The 19261-nt window shown below is 43.6% G+C and overlaps 2 long non-coding RNA genes across 2 annotated transcripts in view; one reads left to right on the top strand and one right to left on the bottom strand.

Moving 5' to 3' along the window:
• Positions 1-5996: 5996 nt before the first annotated feature.
• On the bottom strand, positions 5997-12619 carry LOC139355691 (uncharacterized). Its single transcript, XR_011606553.1, has 2 exons — positions 12561-12619; positions 5997-6339 (listed from the first exon to the last, which is right to left on the bottom strand). It is a non-coding gene; the product is annotated as an uncharacterized lncRNA (long non-coding RNA).
• Positions 12462-19261, top strand: part of LOC105481985 (uncharacterized) — a 45504-nt gene continuing 38704 nt past the window's right edge. Inside the window, exon 1 of the long non-coding RNA XR_987326.2 lies at positions 12462-12695. This is a non-coding gene — a long non-coding RNA (uncharacterized lncRNA). The remainder of the gene's footprint in view (positions 12696-19261) is intronic.

The raw sequence follows: 19261 nt of genomic DNA, 5'->3' as shown, positions 1-19261 counted from the left end.
GGAGTGCAGTGATGCAATCACAGCTCACTGTAGCCACGAACTCCTGGGGTCAAGTGATCTTCCCACCTCAGCCTCCCAAGAAGCTAGGACCACAGGTGCATGCTACTATGCCCAGCAGCATTTATTTTTTATTTTTTGGCCTCTACACAGTCCCTTCAATCTTCAGAGGAGGAAGAGCTAGCCTTGGCCTCTGCTCCCCTGCTTTCTCATCATAGAACATAGGACAGTGTCAGGGCTGAGTCAATGGAAATGTGTTAAATCCAAAGCATTAAGGTGACATCACCTTGTTGAAAGTTCTCAGGGACATCTTTGACATCACTGACAGACAGGTTCATTCCAGAGTGCATGGGATTTGATTTGTGAACTAGAGGCTCGATGGGTCTGAGTTCACAGGTACACAAAAATGCTGCTCTTCTGAATGAGAAAACACTGAAAACATCAGGCAACCCATGTGTCACCCAGTTTTAAATATCTCTTGGTGGGATCATTTCTGAGCCCCACTATCTTGTGGCAAACCACATTTTCCATGGTGCCCAACAAGGGTTTACATGCCTGCTTGTTTTTTATGATTTACTTCTATGGTTGTATTTGTGCAAATCATACATAGAGGTTGACAGAGAGATGAAGGGATTCTCCTTTCTGTGAATGGTTGAGAAACTGTCTACAGTCCCTTTCCTGGGTGGGTAAACTCTTATGTTGCCTGACCTCACAAATGTTAAGAAAAATGAGATTACATTACAGGACTATCCAGGCCCCAATTATACTTGATCTTTCCACCCTCTCAACTGAAGAACCCCCAAAGCCTTTCAAGGTTGGTCTTCTCCTTCCTGTAGAATGCCTGGGAGTCCCCTGGAGGTATCTTTAATGTAGACGATGATCTTTGGCAGCCTCTTGTCCTACCACTCTGTGTTGGCCTGTGGGGTATATGCCCCTTGGGATTCTCTTGCCACCCTGGCCAGAATCACGGCTTGCTACTTGTAGGGCTGCTCTCCCCAGGCACCTGTGGCCTCCTCAGTGGGGCTGCCTCTCCCACCATGGATGCAGACATACTTAATTTTTTTTTTTCCGTAGTGTGCTTCTAACTAGATGGAACTCAATGGGTACTAGAGGATACCATGGTATGAAATGCCACCTAACTCAAAAGCCATATGCATCCGAATCTCTGCTGTGGGAAGCTGAGACTCTCCACCATACTTGTGAAGCACTGCAAGGACCCTCCAGTGGCAATGTGAAAGACTATTGGGTTAGACAAGTGAGGAAAAAAGCAATAATGAAAGAGAAGGAATATAGCTGAAGACTAAGAGGGGGCAGCAGGTAAACTGCTAAGAGAATGATGAAAGAATTTCAAGGCGAGTGGGTCAAAGATTTCGCTGTTTCACTCTGCAACCGGAGGCTGAATGAGTATCTCTGAGGGATTCCATGGTGAGAGGTTTTACAGAGTAAATCTTTGATACTTGGGGAAAACACTTACTAGACCTTTGGAAATCCCCACACATACAGATATCATTATAACAGAATTTAATGTTAGAAATTGGGGTCAGAAGAAAAATATTAGGGCCCCAGTGAAGTATGTGAGTTGGGCATTTAGCAAGGCCAATTCTTTAGCCAACTGATCTACTCCTTCACTGCTGGCTCAAAACTTGGATTCAAACTTGTACTTCCTCAAAATTACAAATGAGTATGTCATGGATTTTGAGATCATGTGTCAACAGCTGCAGCTGAGAACATCACACATCAGAGTGCTAAGGGTCTATATTATACAGTTCAAGGAGTTGTGTTGCATCATGCCTAAGAGCTCTCCCAATTTGGGATTATCACAATGAAGTGTGACATTATTTTCCATCATACTCCATTGACCTAAGCAATTTAGCAACGAAGGCTAGATCCTCAGTTCACACCCTGAACAAGTGCTGTCAGCCTGGGAATCCCTCTAGATGAGCCTGTTTCTATAAAACTGTTCTCAGCCTTCTCCTGGGCTTCAGCCAGGCCTTGATGGCCGGGGATGGATTATGCATTTTTCTGTGCATATAGCACCTCTTTGTTCCTTCTTTCTGACTTATTTTTCTCCCAAATAAAGGGCAGGGGAAAGAAGATTATGGAAGAAAGTCTGGCAAATGGGATGCAAGTTATCCAGTTGTACTATTCAATGGGAAAATCTGGCTGTAAGCCTAGGAACTTAAAATGATGTTTCTAGATTTGAAAATATAATCTCAAAATGCTTCCATTTTGTGAAGGGTCAGCCCCCAGCCTCCGTGCATAAAAGATAGATGGGAAGGACCAGGCAGGTGGAGAGTCATGGTCGGGGGTACAGGGAAGAGGGAGGGCTTTCAGAAGGTGTTGTGGCTATAGTTCAGAGTCCTCACCCACCTGGGGTCAGGAGTTGTGGGTTTTCCTGTAGTGCTGCCTCTGACCACTGTAATCTTGGGCACATCACTTCGTTTCTTTTCACAACTGAGTATCCTCAATGTAAACATAAGAAATTAGGCTGGGCATGGTGGCTCACACCTGCAATCCCCGAACTTTGGGAGGCCGAGGCAGGCGGATCACCTGAGGTCAGGAGTTTGAGACCAGCTTGACCAACGTGGAGAAACCCCGTCGCTTCTAAAAATAGAAAAAATTAGTCAGGCGTGGTAGCACATCCCAGTTGTAATCCCAGCTACTTGGGAGGCTGAGGCAGGATAATCGCTTGAACCTGGGAGGTGGAGGAGAGCCGAGATCATGCCATTGCACTCCAGCCTGGGCAACAAGAGCAAGACTTTGTCTAAAGAAAAAAATAAAAAAAAGACATTAGACCAGATGTTCTAGAAGATTCCTTCCATCTCTATCAGCCATGGATCTATGGTTGTGATTACCACCCCTTCTCAGGAGTGGATTATAGAATGATGGATTTAAGACAAACTTACTAGTTTGTAGAGGTGAATAAATACCATTGAATTTATAAATGAATAATCGATCCAAATGTAATCAGCTATTTGTCTTTTCCATAAAACAATCTACACTGGATTTTTGGTTTTAACATTAATAAGAATGTAAAAAATATTTTAATTCACTTTTCAAAGTGCTTTCACTGGTATAATTTTTAAAGATACTCCCATCACAAAGCGAGAGTTAAAAATGCATGCCTAACAGGCTGAACTCAGTCCCAAATTTTCACCACAGTCTCCTTTATCTCAGCAATACAGAGATGCAAGAAGTATTCTTTCTGGGGTGATATATTCTTTCCTGGCAGCAGGCAGGTGCTGTGGCATGTCCCTGGCCATCTTGGTCCCACAGGCCAGCTCTCGGGATGAGAGATGGACCTTGGTGATTTCTTCCTCCAAGATATTGCAGACCTACTCCACTACTTCTCCTTTCTAGAAAAAAGCACTGTCTCGTAGCAGCAGCTGGAAGCCACTACAACGGGTTGGCCTTTGGTCCCTTTTGAGCGTAGCAATTTTTTGTGGAAAATGTATTTTAGGAAATCTTGTGTCTGGGCTAGGTGGAATCATTAGCAATGACTCCCACATTCACATACCACATTCTCTTCTCTGCCCATAGCTTTTTGATCAATGGCCTCTGTATGACAGTTTATGAGATATTTAATAGGCTACACAGGCCCCTATCCACTGTGTGGATAGCTTGCTCCTGCAGCAAACTGCAGCCCTACATCCAGCATGCAGGGCAGACCAAGCACTCCCTTGGGCATTCTGAAGGTTAGAGGCCACCTCATACTCTGCCTGAGACAGTGACTTTCTTTCTTGTGATAACAACGTTTTTATTCCACTGAATCTAGGTACATAGAGAAATTTCAGAATAATCAACATATTTGCTTTTGTTTTTCTTATAAAAGTGTTGCATAGACTAATGCACTAATTTAGGAAGATGGTGTAGATCAAATCTTGGTAGAAGTAAGCATTCACATTTTAACTCTTATTATTGTTATCATAGACTGGCACCAATGAGCTGCAAGTTGCAACACAACTCAATCTGAAGAGAAGGCCCAGATACCCTCCAGTCTAACCTCTCACTTTGCAAATGGGTGGAACTGAGGTCCAGGAAGGAGGCAAGGCTTGCCTAAGGTCACAGAATTCACTAGTAACATAAATAGAATTAAAAATTCGGTGAGAAATATTTACTTAGACATGTATCTTTGAAGCCAGCCAGCATTTTCCAGCATTTTTTGAGACAATGAAGTGGCAGGATAATCCTGGGTCCCCCAGAGAAATTTTGGAAAGGTTTTCCTATATAATAAAGTCACTTAAAAAGGAAGGATTCATTGCATGGTATCCAACTGACCTGTGAGGTCCCTCCACAGAACTCCAAGGAGCCCCCACTTACTCTGGTCCTGGTTCCTTCAGAGGTGGCTAGGCCAGGACTGTGTCTTGGGATTCCCTACAACTGCCACCGCTGGGAGAGATGGAAGTTCGCCATGTTTATTGGAAGCTGAATTCCTCCAATAATAGAAGAGAAAGAAACAAAGTTTGTTGGAATTTTTCATGAATTCTTCCTTTTTAAGTGACTTTATTTTATAGAAGGCATTTGTGTTTAGTTTGCTAGGACTGCTGCAGCAAAGGACCACAGACTAAGTGACTTAAACAACGGAAACACATTGCCTCACAGTTTTGGAGGCTGGAAGTCCAAGATCAAGATGTCAGCAGGGTTGGTGCTTTCTGAGGGAAGTGAGGGAGAATCTCTTCCAGGCCCCTCCCCTGCCTTGTGGTGTTTTCTGAAGGCCATCTTTGATGTTCCTTTGGTTATGAAAGTAATACCCCAATCTCTGACTTCATCTTCATGTAGTGTTTTCCCTGTATGTGGGTCTGTCTCCAAATTTCTCCCTTTTATAAGAACACTAGTCATGTTTGATTAGGGATCACTCTAATGACCACATTTTAACTTGATTACCTCTTTAAAGATGCTATTTTCAAATAAGATCACATTCTGAGGTATTGTGGGTTAGGACATATGAATTTCTGGAGAACACGACTCAACCCCATAACAGCACTGAATAATTTAGTCAAGTGAGGATTGTGTCTGCTTCATTTACCATCGCATGCCAAGCGTCTAGCACAAAGCACATATTGGGCTCTCAAATATTTGTTGAATTAATAAACACATAGTTATCCTCATCTAATTATACTTGGTGTTTTTCAGTTTGGCTTTTCATGAGGTGTTAATTTTCCCTCAAAGACACAGATTATCCTTGGTGATGTGGGAATTGGAAGACTGTACATTCAGTAATCCCCCATCCTCAGGGTAGCTAATTTCATGTCAGCATATTCTCACACAAGCACTTTAAATTGCACTATTTCCAAGTGGTAAAACTGACTGACAATGACCTTTGTCTGTCTGGTCTGGAGCCTGGTGGTGGGTACATTGAGTAATGAATTGATCTGAAAGTAGAGGCAGTAAGAAGAAGAAAAGCTCCTGAATAACAGAGTTGGCAGATGTCTGCCCTGGAAATCCTATTCTGCCTTTGACTTCTGATGATACCAGGGTAGGATGACATAGGAGTGTCTGCATGGTGCTGGCCATGGGAACACTGCCCGGGCAGACACGAAAATTCTCACAAACGTCTTTGCAACTGGGGAAAAGCCAGTTCTTACCAATCTGTGTCCCATCTGCAGGAATAGTAATGCCTTACAAATTAAACCTGAACTCAGAGGCTGGAGTAGTAAATCCTGTGTCAGTCCTTTATATTTCCTATTAAAGTTGTCCATGCACATAAGCAACAGATGGAAGAGATTAATGAGACATGTTATATTCGAGTACAATAAATTGGTCTGAAATGTGGATGTTGTGCTCTTATTGGGCAGAGTGTAAGTTTGGCTCAAATGGAAGGCTTTAATGTAGTGTGCTATGAGACTGCCTGGGTATTTGGGGCAAGAGGACCCAAGTCAGGAACCGAACCCATTTTAGACACCTGTACCCTTTCCCCAAAATACTAGAGCACCCAGATCATGCCCCTCAAGCTGTGTTAAGAACGGATGACTATGATAAAAGCAAAAGAACCCATGACACAGGATCTAGCCACTTGTTTATTTCCATGTATTTTGCTCTGTTATGTTTTTGAAGTGGGTGAACTGGCCTGTGCGAGTGGGCCTATGTGGCCATCTGGGCAAAAACTGGAGAACAGATTTCAGGCCCCTAGTTCTTCTGTTTGATTGGAAATTAGCTTCCTCCTTGGACTCCAATTTGCAATGTTTAATGGAATAGAAAAGATTGGGAGCTCGTTGTTGACTGTTCATGTTAGAGAGAAGCTGTACTTAGTGCCACACTTGAGCGCTTTGCCCATTTATTGGTTCACTGCAGCGAATGTGAATAGATTGCTGCTCCTAGGCACTTCGACACATTGGCCGGGACCTGTCAGAGGACACAAACTAGATCAGAAAAGAAACAGAATGCACCTGGGATGTTTAGCCTGGAGTCAAAGACCTTCTGAAATTTTACAGGCAGTGGGACATATCAGCAGCTGGCCAATGTGGTGAAACCCTGTCTCTATTAAAAATACAAAAATTAGCTGTGTGTGGTGGTACACAGCTGTAATCTCAGCTGCTTGAGAGCCTGAAGCAGGAGAATCACTAGAACCCAGGAGATGGAGGTTGCAGTGAGCCGAGATCATGCCACTGCCCTCCAATCTGAGTGACACAGTGAGACTCCATCTCAAAAACAAACACAAACAAACAAATTAACAAAAAAGTAGGCTGGGCCCAGTGGCTCATGCCTGTAATCCCAGTACTTTGAGAAGCTGAGGCGGGCAGATCACCTGAGGTCGAGAGTTCGCGGCCAGCCTGACCAACATGGAGAAACCTCATCTCTACTAAAAATACAAAAATCAGCCGGATGTGGTGGTGCATGCCTGTAATCCCAGCTACTCGGGAGGCTGAGGCAGGAGAATTGCTTGAACCCAGGTGGTAGAGGTTGTGGTGAGCCAAGATCTCACCACTGCACTCCAGCCTGGACAACAAGAGTGAAATTGTATTTAAAAAAAAAAAGTATATACACACACACACACACACACACACACACACACACACACACACATACTAGTACCTGTCTTCCAGCATACAAACGGAAGATTTATTTTCTATCATGTGCACTTAGAAGTAGAATTTCCGGGTCTACTGCTGCCTAGTTTTCGTAGCTCCCCGTACAAATGCGAGGTCTCCTTTCTCCACGTCCTTACCTATCCATGGTGTTGCCACACCAACATTTTTCACTAGTCTGATGGTATCCATTGTTTTAATTTGCATTTCCCTGATTATCAGGGCTGCTGAGTGTGTTTTTCACATGCTTATTTTCAGTTTTACTCTTCTGTGGTTTGCCTCTTTCTATACTTTGCTGCCTTTTCTATGGACCTTAGTCTTTTTCTTATTCATTTGTAGAAATCCTTTTAACATTTTGGACATCACCCTTTATTAAAGTGCTGCAAGTATCATTTCCCAGAGACTACACATTGTTGTCTAACAGTTTATGAGTCTTTTAGTGAACAAAATATTTCTATTTTAATGTCATAAAATACACTTTAATGATTTCCCCTCTTTCTTTCTTTCTTTTTTCTAAGGGAAATATTCTTACTCTCCAGAGGTTATAAATGTTATTCTATATTTTCTTCATTAAGTTTTATAGTTCCCTCGACCTTAATTTGGGTTTTTAATTAACCTGGAATTGATTTTTGTGTGTGATATGATGTAGGAATCTAATTTTCTTGTATTTTTCATGAAGATCACCAATTGCCCCAGAATATTTTTTGCATAATACCATTTCCCCATATTGATCCAATTCCACTTGTAAGAGCAAGGCGGGGGATAATGGTAGTGGGACTGAGGAAAGACTTGGAGCTGAAGAGGGGCCATGCTACAAGAATGATCGTCTAGGGAGATGTAGTTTATGGTAGAAACGTGCCAAAGTAGGAGCATGTCAGGGAATAAATATCTCGACATCTGTCTTCTCCAGGCTTCCTTTTTTTTTTGCTGTTATTTCCCATTGGTCAAACTCCAAAGAAGTTAAACCCAGACGGCAAGGGTGCCCTGATGATGAGGTCTGTAGGGATAGGCCTCCCCAGGGCTCAGAGGGGGCAGTGAAGGGCAGAGAAAGCATTCCAGTGACAGTGCAAATGGAAGGGGGCCCACACAGCTCTTCCCGGGGTGCACTGACCTCATTTAATGTGTCCTTCTCCCAGAGATGCACCACCCATATTATTATAGTTTTACCACCTACATATGTATTGAGTATGCTCTGGAGATCAGTTTTGAAATATTGGGGAGCCAGCCCAAATCTAGTTGTGCAAAGAAAGAGCAATAGTTCCACAGCCAGAGAAGAAATGCTGAATAGGGTCTTCAAGTCACGCTGTGGCTTTAGATTTCTTGAGAATGTATAAAAGCCCCGTCTGCAGAAAGTGATCCTTGGCTACCAAGCTTCTATAGTTAAAAGTAGAAGATTAAAAAGGAGGCTGGAAGCACTGAGAGAATGAGGGAGGCTGGTCATCACTTGACTTTGCCATGGAGTGACCTCAGTGGACTGTTTATTGGGGAAATCTCTGATGTCAGTCTCGTTAGATCTTTCCTGTTGGATTCCATAGAGAAAAATCTTATGATCTCCTGTCTCAACCAAGTTGCATATGACATGTGATCTCCCTGTTTGGAGCAGGACATCTGTATCTTCAGCTGTGTCTGGTGGCCCCCAGTGTAGAGGTCCCTTGCCAGGGTGGGAGAGGGTGGTTATATGCAGTGTGGAGTACCAGGGGGACTCTAAGGATTTACTGTTTCTCAAACAGCTTTCACCAAATCCTGCTTAAGCATTTGGTACTGCCAGCGTCTTAGCCCTAGAGAGTTGCCACCATGTCAACCAGGTTTGTTCCCAGTTCTTCCCACTGCAGGTTTAGGATGTGCCTGTCACAGGTCTGCAGAGTCAGTTATGAGTCCATCACATGCATTCCAGCTTCCATCTCTTATTGTTGTTGTCTCCTCTGTCCTCTCTGTTGTGCTTGTGCTCTTTGTCTTAAAAAAAAAAAAAAAAAAAAAAAAAGGGTCTGGTGCCACGGCTCACACCTGTAATCCCAGCACTTTGGGAGGCCAAGGTAGGTGGATCACCTGAGGTCAGGAGTTTGAAACCAGCCTGACCAACATACCAACATGATGAAACCCCATCTCTACTATCTATCTATCTATCTATCTATCTATCTATCTATCTATCTATCTATCTATCTAAATAAATAAATTAGCCAGGCGTAATGGCACAGGCCTGTAATCCCAGCTACTCAAGAGACTGAGGCAGAGAATTGCTTAAACCCGGGAGGCAGAGGTTGCAGTGAGCCGAGATCGCACCACTGCACTCCAGCTTAGGCAACAAAAGTGAAACTCCATCCATCTCAGACAAACAAGCAAGCAAACAAACAAACAAACAAATAAAAACAGATAAGGTCTCACTATATTGCCCAGGCTGGTGGTCTTGAACTACTGGGTTCAAGGTGTCATTCTGCCTCACCCTGCAGAGTAACGGGGATTATAAGTGCAAGTCACCACACCCGGGCTTTTTGTCCTTTTAAGAAATCCTTTCGGCTGAGGCAGGAGGATGGTTTGAGCCTGGAAGGTAGACTGCAGTAAGCCATGATCATGCCTCTGCACTCCAGCCTGGGCCAAAGAGCAAGACCCTGTCTGGAAAAAAAAATCCTTTTACTACAGTTTTATATAGTGAAGTTTCTGGAGGGAGAGAAACTAGATGTGTGTGTTTAAACATCCTAATGCAGAGTCCTTTCTTCCATTTTCTCTAAATTTATTAGCTTTGAGAAATGATTTATTAACTTATTTTCAATCTTTCTTGCTTTTTAAATAGGTGCAATCAGTTATCAATTTCCCACTAAACAATCATTCCACAGATTTTGATATTTAGTATTTCGAGTATTGGCAAGTTGCAAATATCTAACTATTTCCACCATGATCCTACTTTAAGTTCATGAATTACTCAAAAGTGAATTTTTAAGTTTCCAAACATATTGTAAAACAACCTTTTTATTATTGATTTCTGATCAACACATGGTTAGGGAACGTGGTCTGTATGGCATGCATTCTTTGAAGTGTATTGAGATATCTTCCATCTCCTAAGGACCTGCATCCATTTTTAATGTATGTTCTATGTGTGTCTGAAAAGGAGGTAGAGTCTGCACTTGTTGGTGAAAGATTCTATATTTTCTATCAGATGGGACTTGATTTTATTGTTCTAACCTTCTGCCATTACTAATTTTTTTACTGGCACAGTTAGTTTCTTCTCTGTGATTATTTTTGTTGTTTTTTTTGTATATTTGAGACTTTGTTGTTACATATATACATATTTATGACTGGTAGGTTTTCTTTTTTCCTTCAACTTTTAAGTTCCGGGGATACATGTGCAGGATGTGCAGGTTGATTACACAGGTAAATGTGTGCCATGTTGGTTTGCTGCACAGATCATCCCATCACCTAGGTATTAAGCCCAGCATCCGTTAGCTATTCTTCCTGTTGCTCTCTCTCCTCCCATCACCCCCCAAACGACAGGCACCAGTGTGTGTTGTTCCCCTCCCATGTGTCCATGTGTTCTCATTGTTCAGCTCCCACTTACAAGTGAGAACACGCAGCATTTGGTTTTCTGTTCCTGCATTAGTTTGCTGAGGATAATGGCTTTCAGCTCCATCCGTGTCCCTGCAAAGGACATGGTCTCATTCCTTTTTATGGCTGAATAGTTTTCCATGGGTATATGTACCACATTTTCTTTATCCTATGACTGGTACATTTTTTCTATTAAGTTTTTTATAATGTCATTCTTTGTCCCTGTTGATGCTTTTCTCTTACTTTTAATTTTGTCTGATTTAAATGTTACTCCCAGAACTCTGTTGCTTTCTACTAGGTTTCTCATAGAATATACTTTCCATTCATTTATTTCGAATCTCAATCTCTCTCTGCATTTGTATGTGTGTTTTACATGTCTCTTGTAAGCAGCATAGAGCTGCATTTTAACAAAATTTAAATTGTATTTATTTTTGAAATATGTGATCCCTCATATATTATCAAATTCTAAGTATACTAAAGAGTAAACAGTGAATGATTTCCCCCTCATCTCTTTTTCCCATCTTCCCAGTCTTTCTCTCCAGAGGTAGCCAGTATTAATAGTTTCTTGCTGCAAATAATCATTGTGAATATAAGTAAATATACTCTGTATATTCATTCCTTTTATGGTGGCAGTGTAGGCACTGCTAAGTATCTTGTTTTTTCATTTCTTAGCAATTTAACTGTGAATAAAGAGCTTCCTCATTCTTTTCAATGACTACATATTAGTTTATGAATGTTTCCTTATCTATTAAACCTACCTCCCATCAGAGGACTTTTAGGTGGTTTCCAGTGTTTTACTTTTACAAACAATGCTGTAATGAATAATCTTATACAAACATTATTTAAACATGTATATCTATAGGAGAAATTTCTACAAATGGAATTGCCGGGACAACTGGCTTCTGCTTTCGTAATTCTAATAGATATATAGAGATTGCCTAATTTTCCGGCATCAAGGCTTGCCAGTTTACACTCCCACCAGCAAAGGCTGTCCTAATTCATACTCCTACTTGCTGGTTTTCCCACGTCCTCACCATAGCAGCCAGGGGCCAGTCAAGAAATGGAGACATCTCTGGGGGTTTTGAACAAAGGGGGACATAAAACGGGAAATGAGTACCCAGGTGATGGGAGAGCTGGAAAGGTTAACATGGGATAGTGAGGCAGCCCAGGGGAAAGGCAACCCCCAGAGCTAGAGAACCACTTGGCAATGTCATAGGGTCCAGGAGCCAGGGCCATTGATGAAGCCAGGACCCCAGCAGGCTGCCTGTCAGGAACTGGAGATGGAGTGAGGGGCTGTCAGGAGGGAGCGGAGGAGAAGTAGCTGCTGATGGAGATGCCTCCTGAAGCAAAGTGGAGGGGAGGAGTGCCCTGGCCTCTACACTCTTGTTTTCTACCAATGTCTCCCATTCCTGCAAACCACCTGAATTCAGCTTGGGAAATAAATGCATTTTCCCATGATGCAGACCAGAGTGGAGAAGGATGGAAAATGGATCCAGGAACAGCAACAACAACAAATCAAAAACAAAAAGTATGGCACCGGCTATTCTTTTTTTTTTTTTTTTCTTCCAGACAGAATTGTCCAGGCTGGAGTGCAATGGCATGATCTCGCTTACTGCAACCTCCGCCTCCCATGTTCAAGAGATTCTTCTGCCTCAACCTCTCAAGTAGCAGGGATTACAGGCACCCATCACCACGCCTAGCTAATTTTTGTATTTTTAGTAAAGATGGGGTTTCACCATGTTGGCCAGGCTGGTCTCGAACTCCTGACCTCAGGTGATCCGCCCACCTTGACCTCTCAAAGTGCTGGGATTACAGGCATGAGCCACCTCCCTTGGCCTGGCACCATCTAATCTTGTTGCTCTCAGCTTCATACTTAACTGCCAGACAACAACGACTTGGCGCTTCTACCTAACAGAATGTAACTGTCGTTTGTACCAACTCTGACACTTTAGCCCAGACCCCAAAAGGAGATGAGTAACGTCCCGCTCTCACTATGTGCACCTTGATAGTCCAGGGTCTCAGGCATGGACGTCGTTCCTCCAGTTGTAAATGTAATTATTGTGAACATGTCTCATGCAAAACTGTCAGGGAATGAGAAAGAAAAAGAAAAAAATGGGTTAATACATGCCTACAAAAGTAAGTATAGCTGTTCAGTCCTCTTTGTCTGCCACTGGCCGTGAGATTGAAGTTGACATTTATCGCAGTCTTCTTCCACCGCTCATTGCATAATCCCCTTGACCTCTGCCAGCACTTGGCTGTTTGAAAATCCTTACCTGGCGGAGTGATTCAAGTCTTTGTTCCCAAAGGATCTGGTTTCTTAATAGTCCTGTCTTTTTATTTGATTTCCCCTTCAGGTCTGCAGTGCCTTCCATTGTCTTTTACTATCGATCATGAAATACTAAGAGGCACTGCTGAGAATCTCTTCAGTTTCAGATGTAGACTTCCCTGCCCCATAATATATCAGAAAGCCGATTTTCTCTGAGAAATTGAGATTATTCTCCTCAGCCAATACGACGTTCCTTGTGCTATCTTTCTCTGCCCATTGGTTTGGTGGCATGAGCATCCCAGAGCAGCCCGATGGTGGTCTCAGCTTCCAATTCTGTGAAGCCATTGTATCTCTGGTGGGTGCATTTTTCTCTTAGAAATCAATACTTTTTTAATTTTTATTTTTTGAGATGGAGTCTCCCTCTGTCGCCCAGGCTGGAGTACAGTGGCGTGATCTCGGTTCACTGCAAGCTCCGCCTCCCGGGTTCACACCATTCTCCTGCCTCAGCCTCCCGAGTAACTGGGACTACAGGCGCCCGCCACCACGCCCGGCCAACTTTTTTGTATTTTTAGTGGAGACGGGGTTTCACCGTGTTAGCCAGGATGGCCTCGATCTCCTGAGCTCGTGATCCACCCGCCTTGCCCTCCCAAAGTGCTGGGATTACAGGCGTGAGCCACTGCGCCTGGCCTCTTTTTTTTTTTTTTTTTCTTAAATATAAAAATCAATACTTCTAATTGGGCAGAACCGAAGGTTGCAAAGCTGGCAAGCAAAAATTCTGTGAATGGCCATTGGGTATATAGAGAGAAGCCACTCTTTCACCACTTTGTTCCTGTCCCCAGGTATTAAGAAACTATATGATATATTGATCTCTGGTTCAAGGTATGTGCTACCTCCTGTTAGGAGAGCTTACCCACCTGATGGTGTGTGGTCTTACGGCTGGAGAATGATTGCCCAGCAGGGCCATTCTCCCAGAGGCTTCTTGGTGATAGGATACATGATAAAAGCAGCAGGGTGGAAAAGAGCTGGGAAGGGGCTTGACAGCAAAATAGGTAAATGCCTGGCAAGCTCACCAATACGGCATGTCATCCAATCCTTCGGTCTTAGCTAATCTGGTGGATGAAACATGTCACCTCAACCTGTTTTCATTTCTTTTGAATGCCATTTTATGTACTTACGAGCCATTTGGATTACCTTTTTTGTAAACTATTTTTGTTCGTTTGTTTGTTTGTTTGCCTGTTATTCTTTGGAATGTTGGTACTTCTTTGTGTTTTAGTAAAATGAGCCTCCATCTATCCTGTGTCAGATAATAAGACTATTTTTCTAAGTAATTCTTTACTTCATAAGGGATACAAAAGTGTTTATCAAGAGAAAATATGTGCATAGTTTTATTGAAGGCCTTGTATTGTATTGTGTGGTTTGTAACTTTTCGCGGTTAGATAATGTGTAGGAGAAGAAGTTGTAAATGTAGTTAGGCTCTTGATGATGGGAGGCCTCATATTATAGGCCAAGAACTTTGGGTTTTACCCCAAAAGCAATTGTAAACCACTTTAAGAAAAGTGTAACATAATCAGATTTGCTTTTAATACTATACTAGTGATTGTCTGGGGTAGTGCAAATATATTTTTTTACCCCAGATTTGAAATGTCACTTTGTTCCATACTAAGTACATTTAGGTCTATTTCTGGAATTTTAGGCCTGTTACCTTGATCTGTCTGCTTAATAATGTTTTTTGTTTTTTGTGTTTTTTTGAGACGGAGTCTCACTCTTGTCATCCAGGCTGGAGTGCAATGGCGTGATCTCAGCTCACCGCAACCTCTGCCTCCTGAGTTCAAGCAATTCTCCTGCCTCAGCCTCCTGAGTAGATGAGATTACAGGCACCTGCCACCACACCGAGCTAATTTTTGTATTTTTACTAGAGATAGGGTTTCACCATGTTGGCCAGGCTGGTCTCAAACTCCTGACCTCAGGTGATCCACCCACCTCAGCCTCTCAAAGTGCTGGGACTACAGGTATGAGCCACCGTGCCTGGCCTAATAATGTTTTAATTTGACATTATTTTGTTTACTGTGGCTTTACGTTTTAGCATTTAGTAGAAATTATTTTTCTCCATTGTTGTCCATTTTCAAAATGGATTCCTGGATAAACTGGCTTTATAATTTTCCTGTATTAACTGTCTTAGTCCATTTGTGTTGCTCTAAAGGAATATCCTAGGCTTGACAATTTATAAAGAAAAGAGGTTTATTTGGCTCATGGTTCTGCAGGCTGTACAAGAAGCGTGGCACCAGGATCTATGTCTGATGAGGGCCTCAGGTTGCTTCCACTCATGGCAGAGGGTGAAGAGTAGCTAGTGTACAGAGATCACATGGTGAGAGAGGAAGCAAGAGGATGGAAGGAAGAGTTGCCAGGCTCTGTTCAACCACCATGTTTAGTTTTCATGGAAACTAAGGGTGAGAACTCACTTGCTTCCTCCAGCGAGAATGGAATCAAGCCATTCTTGAAGGATCTACCCCTACGATCCAAACATCTCCCCCCAGACCCCACCTGCAACATTGGGAATTAAATTTCAACTTGTAGGGCCCAAAGAAAGCACTTTCAAACCATTGCATTCACTTCACAGTTCTCTTGTCCAGAAGTGCTTTCCTCCTAAGAAAAAGTTCTGCTGTTCTTTGTATTGGGATCCCAATCCCAAGCACTACTGTCTCCAGGGACCAGCATGATGTATCCTTGGCTGCTCTTCCACCTCCTCTCCTGACACTGCCCTGAATTTTCTCTGCCTTCCCCACTCTGGCCCGCTTGCTATTGCTCAAACATGCCATGACCTCCCATTTGCTACTGTCTTCATCTCTGTTCAGCAAGTTTGAGTGGCCTCAACTTAGGACCAGGATCCCATCTATAGTCATTTGGGTGGGATTTTTCTTTACACCCTGGGATTTGGGGATGTGCCAGGTCCAATGTTCTGGTCAGCAGGTGGTGGACACAGGTCCTGGAACTGAGGCTGAACCTTTCCCTCTGTTTTCCCTAAAACAGTCCCAGGCATTGGGCAGGTGCCATTTTTTTCAGCTGCCTCTTGAGTGTCATCAGGTCTGATTCCCTCTCAGCCTCAAGCAGGAACATGTTGAGTCCCTGTTATTCAAGCAGCTGACCTCTCAGCAACCTGATTCTGGCCCCAGAACCCTGCAGGCTAAAGGCTTCAATTCCACACACTGCTTGCTTTTGGATCTGCTTCTGGCTTTTGGAGATGTTTAGCTGGTTTCTGAGACCACCTGTGTCTTAGTGGGCTCCTCTTCCGATATTCTCTCTCTCATTTTTATGTGTTCAGAACAGAGCGCGTGTGAGGAAGCATGAACTTCTGTGCATCATCATGACTAGACCACTCACTTAGCTTGGCAGACGCTCTGAGGTCTGTCTCTCACAAGCTCCCACTAAAATAATACATTAACCAGCCTGTACTTTTGTGGTGGTTTGGGGGTGCAAATGTTGGACCTTGCAATAATTCCTTCTAACAGCAGCCCAGTTGGAGGAAATGCAGGTGGGTGTGACTACAAATTTGTGGTCTCCAACCACAGCAGGGCCTCTGCAGTTCTGCACAGAAGCTTGGCTGGTTTCCTCTTGTCAGCCTCAGCACTTGATCTGGCCTCTCCATCACAGCAAATATGAATAATAGTGCTGACATTGTTCTTATCAGTACGAGTGAGGCCGTCAAGTTAAACACCAGCAAGTCCTCTCATTCTTCAACTGTGCTCATCCTTCCCTCCAGGAATTCGTTTTGTCTCCAGTAATTCTCTGCCTAGAGAACAACACAGTTTCTCTTTACCTTCACACAGCACTTCTAACAGATGTGTGGGTTTTGTTTTGTTTTGTTTTCCAGCCCAAGCAAGTCTCCAATTCTCTGAACACCAGCTAGGAGTCCTAAAATTTCATTAAATTCTGACACTGTCTACCTGGAGTTAGCATCACATCCTACGAGTTCAGGGCTCAGTCTCACAAGCCTGCTCCCCCAACTTCAGATGCCAATCAGAAGTCCAGGCCTGTACTCTCAGGGACTCAGGATGCCAAGTGACTTGCTATCAGTAGAACTCAGGCACTCAGAACTTAGGTCTGTTTACTCAGGAAGAGCAGATGGAAAAGATGTACAGAGTAAGGCATTAGGGATGCAGGACATGGAGCTTCCATGCTGTCTCTGGGCACACCACTCTCCCACTGCCTGCACAGTCTCAGCTATTTGGAAATGTACCGCGTCTTGTCCTTCAGTAGTTTTTATAGAGCTTAACCCTCAGGACCTGACACCTCTTCCCAGAGGTCAGTGGGTGGGGCTGAAAGTTTTGTTATGTTTTGTTTTTTAGACAGAGTCTTGCTCTGTCTGCCGGAGTGCAATGGTGTGATCTAGGCTTACTGCAACCTCTGCCTCCCAAGTTCAAGTGATTCTCCTGCCTCAGCCTCCCAAGTAGCTGAGATTACAGGTATGCACTACTATGCCCAGCTAATATTTGTATTTTTAGTAGAGTTGGGGTTTCACCACGTTGGCCAGGCTGGTCTTGAACTCCTGACTTCAGGTAATCCACCTGCCTTGGCCTCCCAAAGTGCTGGGATTACAGGTGTGAACCATTGCGCCTGGTCTGAAAGTTTTAGCCTTCTAATCATTTGGTCTTTCTGAGGACTATCCCCATCCTGAAGCTATCAGGGTCCCCTATGTAAGTCACCTCATTGGCATAAACTCAGGAATAATCAGAAGGGACTTATTATTAATAACAAAAGACACTCCTATCACTCAAGAAATCCCAAGGGTTTTAGGGTTCTGTACCAGGCACTGGGGAGAAAACCTGAATATATTATTATACCACACTGCCTCTCCTTTTTGTCTAAGCCTTGTTGTCCAAACTGCCCTAATTCTTACCCTTTCAGGTTTCCTGTTTAATCAATTTCCCCTTCATTTTCATATAAAATCTACATTTTACTCTGGGCTCTTTTATTTCAGCATATTACTATGGTTAAGTGTCTCTCATTTTCAAAACAGTAAATATATAAGAAGTCTCCCCCTGCCTGGCACCCCTTCTAGAGTCTACCTTCCTTGCCCCTCATCACAAAACAAATTTCTCAGGGCAGTCTTTGCTCTTGCCCCACCCCCTTGCCACCCTTCTCTTCTGCAGCCCATGACCATCATACCTCTGCCCCATTGCTCCACAGAAAGCATGCAATGAAGGTCAGGAATGAGTTTGTAATTGCCAAACCCAATGGGGCGATTAGTTTGGGTTGCTTGGTTTTTGTTGCTTGGCTTTTCTGCAACATTTACCACTTCTTCCCTTTGGAAACCCACACCTCTTTGACTTCTATGCCATTGTCTCCTGTTCTCAGGACATGTCTCTGAGTTCTGTTTTGCCTCCTGTAATAATCAGCATTCTCCAGAGAGACAATCAATAGGATGTATTAGAGGGAATTTATGAGGAAATTAGCCTAAATAATCGCAGAGATGGAGGAGTCCCATGCTAGGCCATCTGCAAGCTGGAGAACCAGAGAAGCCACTAGCGTGGCTCAGTCCAAATCCAAAGCTTCAGAACCAGGGAGGCTGACCATGCAGTCCCCAGTCCAAGGCCAAAGACCCAAGAGCCCCTGGGAGGCTGGTGGAACAAGCCTCAGAGTCCAAAGTCCAATGTCCAAGGGCAGGAGAAGGAAAGCATCTTGCTCTGGAGGGGAAAGGGGAGAGAGAGTGAGAGAGAGGGATGGAAAGAATAAATCATCCCCTTCTTTCTCCTGTTTGTCCCAACTAGGCCCCCAGCAGATTGGACAGCACCCACTCACACTGAGGGCTAGTCTTCCTCTCTCTGTTCAGTGACTCACATGCCAGTCTTATCTGGAAATATCCTCACAGACACCCAGAAACAATACTTCACCAGCCATCTAGGCATCCCTCAATCCAATCAAGTTGACACCTGGAATTGACCCTCCCACTTCCTTCCCACTGGCCTGCCTCCTCCACTCATGGCTCTTCTCTCCTGCGTCTTTCTCTCTGGCTTTCTCATGTGTACAAGCCTGCCTTTCCATTTGCCTGCGGATAATAACATCTCTACTGGATGGAATAGTGTTTCTCAAAATTCATGCCCACCCAGAACCCTGAATGTGACATTGGGAAACAGAGTCTTTGCAGATATAATTAGTTAAGATGATGTCATCAGGATTCAGGTGGGCCCTACAGTCAGAGACTGATGGCCTTGTAAGAAAGCCTGTTCTTACAAGAAGAACAGAGGAGGATTACATATAAAGACAGTGGCAGAGATTGGAGTAATCTCTTTACCAACAAAGGAATACCAAGAATGGCCACAACCTTAGAAAGGAGAGAGGCATGGCATAGCTCTTCCTCAGGGTCCACAAGAAGGAACCAACCCTGTGGATGCTTTGATTTTGAACTTCTAGACTTCAAACTGTAAGCTACCCAGTTTGT

The sequence above is a fragment of the Macaca nemestrina genome, chromosome 8, assembly GCF_043159975.1.
Source record: "Macaca nemestrina isolate mMacNem1 chromosome 8, mMacNem.hap1, whole genome shotgun sequence".
Lineage (NCBI taxonomy): Eukaryota > Metazoa > Chordata > Mammalia > Primates > Cercopithecidae > Macaca > Macaca nemestrina.
Note: the sequence above shows the minus strand (reverse complement) of the source record. Positions and strands in the feature narration are given on the sequence as shown.